General features: G+C 38.2%; 1 protein-coding gene across 3 annotated transcripts in view; it reads right to left on the reverse strand.

The window, feature by feature from the left end:
- LOC123519579 (tachykinin-like peptides receptor 86C) overlaps positions 1 to 7,500 on the reverse strand; it is a 29,996-nt gene that overhangs the window by 21,592 nt on the left and 904 nt on the right. The window lies entirely within an intron of this gene.

The raw sequence follows: 7,500 nt of genomic DNA on the forward strand, positions 1-7,500 counted from the left end.
TTCTTCTTCTTCCTTTTCCTCTTCACCATCACTAGCATCACCATCATCATTATCATCATCATCATCATCATCATCATCATTATCATCATCATCATCATCATCATCATCATCATCATCATCATCATCATCATCTATTTAATTAAGCCTTTTATGTAGTTTAATACATTGGAAGAAGTCTTTTTCGTATGTCATCTTGCTCTTCTCGTATCGCAGTGTATCACATCCAATCATTTAAGTCCACTGGAAAAAAAAAAAGAGAGAAAAGGAAAACTACAAGCAGATGTCAATTAATGCAATTTTCTATTTACCCAAACTAATACAACCTTACGTGACCTTCAGCTTAATCAGATTCTGTGTCATTAAGTTGTCATGCTGTTTTCACTTCAATTTCACTCCGATATCCGCTCCACTTTGCTGCAACTCTTCCATTATTTCGATATGTGCAACAAACAGCGGAGGCGTAGTGGATGAGGTGGTGAGCGTGGGATCGCGCAGACGTCCACGCGTAGGTTCGAATCCCACCACATACCGCTGTGAAGCTATGCCATTTGTGGAGTGGTTTAAAGTTACCTACATGTCACCGTGATACCCACTGGGGGTTACACCAAAGATGAGCTTGGGTGGTGATATGGTACCACTATAAATAAAATTGCCTGCGCCACTAATGGGTGGAAGCTTAACAGCGCTTCCAAATATTCTTCATGGTACCTACAAGCGCTGTAGGTCTAAACATAAAAACTTATTCAGCATGCAATGATTAACCTCTTCATTACCGTGACGCATTATTACCTTGAGTTTTGGGTGTGATTAGACGATTTCATTGACATTAGGAAGCGTCTATGGAGGGCAGAAGACTAATGCGCTGAGCTTTCACTATTTTAATCTCCCACATGAGTTTCTGGCATTAGGAAGTGTCTATGGAGGGCAGAAAACTAATGGGCAGAGCTTTCACTGTTTTAATCCCCCACATGAGTTTCTGAATCCGTAAAAAATCTCAAGATACTAAGCAGAGTGAATATGGAAACGTGTCATGGAACTGAAGGGGGTTTAACACTTTCTACCCATAAAGTCAAAGTCACTCATCTCTTCCCTGTGTGTCCATTAATTCTCTTCATCTCATCAACATATTCGTCACTCATCATCTCCTTAGCTTCAGTGTGTCTCCTGTTTTCAATTTTTCGTTTTCTTTTTCAGCGCATTCGATTCCATTTACTCTCTGTCACGTCAATCCTTAATGCGTTCCAGTCCTTTATTTTAGATCCTTCCCAGACATCACACGACTCTATTTTTCACAATCCTGATGAGAGTGAGATGAGATGAGATGGTTATGCGTGACGGAGACAAGAGAGAGAGAGAGAGAGAGAGAGAGAGGAGAGGGAGAGGGAGAGGGAGAGAGAGAGGTCACTGTGGAGCCATGTCGTGTATAAATAGGACAAAGAACATAAGCTTCTGTAGAATGGACTGTGTGGGGAAGAAAAAGTGAAGATTTGTTGACTAATATAACTCGTAGTAAGACTCGTGATTAGGAGCTTGAGGAACTACCACCACCACCACCACCACCACCACCACCACCACCACCACCATTATCACTAGTACAATATGTGTCGCTTATGACGTGGCAGAAAGAAAATTGGTCTTATTGGGAGTTGGGGGAGATATAATCTCTCTCTCTCTCTCTCTCTCTCTCTCTCTCTCTCTCTCTCTCTCTCTGATGATTAGGAGCTGTCTGGTTATATTTGACGAGATTTGTACTGTAATCTCGTTTCTTTGTTACCATATATTTTTTTTCATCATAATATTGTTAGTATTTATTTGCCAGCTTTTTTTTTTTTTCATTTTGTAATTACGTTATGCTGGAATGCCCTGGTGAATCAACTAATCTCTCCGCTTGTCTGTCTGTCTGTCTGTCTGTCTGTTTATTTATCTATGTATCTTTTTTTTTATCTATTTATGTATTGCTTATCTGTCTGTCTGTCTGTCTGTTTGTGTGTCTATTTATCTATGTATCTTTTTATCTATCTGTCTATTCATTTAATTTTCTATCTATCTATCTATCTATCTATCTATCTACCTATGTATCTATTTATCTATCTGTCTATCTATATATCTATGTCTTTCTATCTGTCTGTCTATTTATGTACGAGTATATAACTTTCTGTCTGTCTTGTTTATCTATCTATCTATCATTCAATATATTCATCTATCCGTTTATTTATTCATCTATCTCTCTATCTCTCTCTCTCTCTCTCTCTATCTATCTATCTCTCTATCTCTCTTCCTACTTACTTACCTACCTACCTGTGGTCAAGGAACATGTCTCTATACCAACCTACAAACATATACATTGATTTATCCACTCAATTAACCTACCTGTATATGTATATGTGTGTATGTATGTATATATGTACTGTACCTATCTATCTATCTATCTATCTATCTATAAATCAGTCAGTTATTCTATTTTATCCTTCTATCATTTATCCATATATCTACCCTTTCCATCCACCTTCGCACGCACTCATCCACTCATCCATTTTGTTTTCCACAGTCCACGCCACTACTGTATCGACTAAGCCGCCGCGGTGAGCCTTTATCAATCGGGGTCTTGGTGGTGGTGGTGGTGGTGGTGGTGGGTCGAGAAGGCCTGTGATATATAATGTATGTGGAGCGGCTTAGCTACGGCTGGGCTGGGATGAACGGTAGGGTAGGTTGTAGGAGTGTGTGGTAGTAGAGGTTGTTTCCAGGTCCCCACTGATGTCACTCACTCACTCACTCACTCACTCACTCGCTTGCTTGCTTGCTCGCTCACTCACTCTCTCACTCGTTCGGTTCTCAATCATTTCCAGCTCTCCTCGTGCAAATCCTATAAACTTCGATTCTGTTATGATTGTTGCTATTAGTAGTGGTGGTGGTGGTGGTGGTGGTGGTGGTGGTGAGATAGTTCATGCATTGTTATTTTTCTTGTTGATTTTTGTTGATTTGTTTATTTGTTTAATGTGTGTATAAATTCGTTTTCTTTTTTCTTACTTTCTTTTATTTTTTCTTCATTTCTTTCTTTCTCTCTTTTTCTTATAAGGATTGTAGTTGTTTAGACATTTCCCTGTAAGATATTTTTTACTATTTTTTTCTCTCCTTCCTTCTTTCCTTTCTTCCTTTCTTCTTTTTTTTTCACTTTTTACTTCATTTCTTTCTCTATTTCTTTTTTTCTTATGACTGCAATTACTTCAACATTTCCTTATCTTACTAATTTTCGTTATTCCCTATTCATCTTATTGGGAGAATCTCTTTTTTTGTTTCTCGTCTTTATTTATTGCATAAGTTCTATTCATCATGTTTTTCTCCTCCTTCCAATATTTCTTTCTTCTGTTTTTACGTCACCATGATCTATACTTCCTCTCGCATCACCAGGCAGTCTTTTGTTTACAAGATTTTCGGCTTTATTTTCTTTTTTCCTGTTTTCCAATAATATATTACTCTCACATATTCGTAGTGTTATTTTTTGTCCACCTGCCTCCCACTCCTCTCTCTCTCTCTCTCTCTCTCTCTCTCTCTCTCTCTCTCTCTCTCTCTCTCTCTCTCTCTCTCTCTCTCTCTCTCTCTCTCTCTCTCTCTGCCTTTCAAGACATCTCGGTTTTGCATTTTTTTTTGACATATTCATTGCATCTATTCTGCATTCTCTTCCAATATCTTCCTTACGTCTTTCGCCTTTTCTTTGCGTCTCTTCACTTTCTTCCCATTTTTCATAGCTTTGTCTGCATTTCCTCTCCCTTAATATCTTTCTCTCTCTCTCTTAGTTACTCATGCATTCATCATATCTCTCTCATTTTTTGATATTCACTACATATTTCTCTCTCTTTCACCTTCTCTTTTTCATTGTTATCTTTCCTTCACTTAAGTACATCACGTCTACTTAACATCATATCTAGGAGGTCATTAAGTGGTGGTATCCGAGCCTTAAGTAGAAGTCTAGTGCTGTTAGGTTGTCGAGTCTTGTCAGTGTTCGGAAGGCAATTTGTCATCTGTCACTTGCTGTTCCCTGTCCTTGTCTTGGCTGCGGGACTGTCCGATGGTAAGGGAGTTCTTGTCTCGTCTCGTCAGTGTTGAGTTTTCTCCTTCAGCAACTTTGTGTGTGTGTGTGTGTGTCAGGCTGGATGGCGTTGCTATATGCTTGTCCTTTGTGTGTATTCATAGTCCTCGCATGTGTGTGTGTGTATGTGGCAGGGTGGTGGTGGTGGTGGTGGTGGTATGATAAAAAGTATGACAGGAAACGTGACGAAAATACGAGATACATGTTAATTTAGGAGGAAAAGAAGGAAGAAAGAGAAAATAACTGAGATCATGTGGGAGAAAAAAAACTGCGAGAAGATGAAGGAAGAAGTGTCAGTAAAAGAAAAGATGAAGGAAGGACGAAATAGATGTTAATTTAGGAGAAAGAGAAGGAGAAAAAGAAAGAGAAAAAGGGAAGCGTCTGAATAAAAGAAAACGAAATGAAGTTGACAAAATAAAGGAAAACAAAAAAAGAAAGAAGTGATGAAAGACTTGATGAAAGGACGAAATGAACGTTAATTTAGAAGGAAAAGAAAGAAAAGAGAGAAATAATCAAAGTAAACGTATGAATGAAATATAAGATGAGCGTTTAAATATGAAAGAAGAGACAGAAAAGGAAAGAAGCATAATTAAAAGAAAATGAACTGAGAGGAGAGAAAATGAAGATAATATATTTGCGAAGTGAAGAAAGGATAATTAAGAAACATTGGTGCAAATCATGTGAAAAATAGACAAATTCATTTAAGTTCAGTATTCAGAAACGCTTTGTTCTCTCACCACGACTGTTTTCCAAGGCTACAGAGATAATAAGCGTCGTTTTCAAGAGTGTTTCTCCAGTTAATGATATAGAAATCTTGTTAATCTGCCTCTTGAACCGTAAAAACACCTTAAAAATCGCTTCTCTCTCTCAATATGACTATTTTACAAGGCTACAGAGATAATAAGCGTCGTTTTCAAGAGTGTTTCTCCAGTTAATGATATAGAAATCTTGTTAATCTGCCTCTTGAACCGTAAAAACACCTTAAATGAACTCTTGTAAATGTAGATGAAGCCTTTAGAAATAGTAGAAATGAAGCGCAGAAGTGTTTAAGAATACGAACCTAAATAGGAGACGAAAGAAGGAGGAAGTCTTAAAACTATGAATATGATAAACAAAGTAGATGAATGATAAGAAGTGAAAGAGTTAGAAGCAAATTATGAAAAGCAGGAAAAGAAACGAGAGTAAAAAGAGAAGAATATGAGAAACAGAGGATAAAGTACACGTAGAAAGAGAAACGTTGATGAATTTGGAATATGAGAAGATGATGATGAAAGAAAATAATAATAATAATAATGATAATAATAATAATAAGAAGAAAATAAGAAGAAAATAAATAAGAAAGAAAATAGGAGGAAGAAGATGATGAAAGAAGATGGGAAAAATAGAACGCACAGTGACTTACAAGATTGATTTGTGGAAATAGTAATGTATTCAGTAGGAGAAAGGAAATAAAAGAAAAAAAAAATGAAAAATGGAGGAAGAGAAGATGAAGAGACGCAGGTGTGAAAAGATGCAAATCAGAAAGTCAAGAGAGAAACAATAAATTAATAAAAACAAAAGAGAAAAAAAGAAGAAAAATAGAAAAGACCACAAACTGACGATAAACTATTAGAATATAAATGAGATGTTGTAATAAAAAGAAATCAGGTCAAATTAAACAAGCATTATTTCTCAGCTGGGAAAGATATAATATGGTACTTAAATGAGTGAGAATAAATGCATGGAAGAAATAACTACTTTTGAAAAACTGACATAGGAAATTTGCAAGAGAAAACAACACACACACACACACACACACACACACACACACACACACACACACACACACACACACACACACACACACACACACACACACAATAGAAGGGAAACACCACAGGGAAAAAAATCATAAACGTATTTTTCTTTGATTTTTCCCCCTCTTGAGTCAACAAAGCCACGGACCAAGGACTCGGGAACAAAGAGGGGGAAAACACAAGGGGAAAATACAAATAATTGAGAAGGAACATGCATTATCCATTACCCATTGACAACACGCATTCCCGAGGCTTTACCAGTAAGAGTTAAGGATAATGGTTTTAGAGAGGAAGAAATGAAAGTAAGCACGAGTGAATACAAAGGAGGAACAAAAAACAGCGTCCCTCTTGGGCTTGTATTCTCAACACTTTTTCGCTTCCCCTCCACTATTTCAAATGGCTTTATTTGATTTTTTTTTTTACGGTTTTAGAGGCAGAGTGACAAAATTTCTACGTTATCAACTGTACAAACACTTGAAAACCAGGCTAATCATCTTTGTGGCCTTGGAAAACAGTCGTGGTGAGAGAAAGAGCGATTTTAACTGTATTTTACGGTTCTAGAGACAGAATGACAAGATTTCTACAATACTAACTGCAGAAACACTCTTGAAGACCTCGCTAATCATCTCTGTGGCTTTGGAAAACAGTTGTGGCGAGAGAGCAAAGCGTTTCTGAATACAGGTCTTGATAGGTTTTGTAATAAACTACGATATTTGAGATCACGTAAAGTAAAAAGAAAATAAAGAAAAGGAAATGTGTCTGTTAGTGTTCCTCGCTTTGCTAAGGTAAGAAGAATTGTTTCATTATTACCAGTGACTTCAAATCTTTAACAAATACACAAACGAATATATAGTGTGTATGTGTGTCAGGACAGAGGATAAACTGGGGCATTAACCCATCATTGGATCGTGTCTTCTAATTATCTGGTTACGGTTTTCACTAATTACTTAAGGGCTGGAGGGAGCTCTTACCCCTGTCTTCCCTCCACACCCAACGCCACCTAGCCCCTCCCTGATCCACCCAACCCTGCCCTTCCCTTCACTACCCAGCCTTTCCCAGCCTGACCCTGATCCACCCAAGCTCTTTCTCCCTGAAAAGCGGATTATCAGGATTTCATAGGGAGTCTCCACAGTGAGTCAATTTACATACATGGATTTAAGTACTTGGGGCTCCTCGTGCATTAGGGACAGTTATTTCTTTCTTTCCTTCGTTTCCTTTCTTTAATTGTGTCATCAGTTTCTTGCTGCTCAAAATGATGAGAGTGGAGTGGTAATGACAGGTGCGGTCTTCTCCCACACTCCTGGTTCGCTGCAGAGTACACACGCTAAGAAGTGGCAAGTATCAGGAAATGCAGGGAAGCAACAGGCGTCCGTCAGGGAGGAGCAATCAAAGCAACTCCGTCTGCAACTCACTGCTGAGGGAACTGACGTGAATTAACATGAAACACGTCAACGAGATCTGAGCGAAAAGACCCAACTGTGTGTTGTGCTTGCTGGTGATTGCCTGTCTGACTGCCTGCCTGCCTGCCTGCCTGCCTGCCTGCCTGCCTGCCTGCCTGACTGACTGACTGATTGACTGATTGATTGATTGATTGATTGATTGATTGATTTGATTGAC

Source organism: Portunus trituberculatus, chromosome 45 (genome assembly GCF_017591435.1).
Source record: "Portunus trituberculatus isolate SZX2019 chromosome 45, ASM1759143v1, whole genome shotgun sequence".
Lineage (NCBI taxonomy): Eukaryota > Metazoa > Arthropoda > Malacostraca > Decapoda > Portunidae > Portunus > Portunus trituberculatus.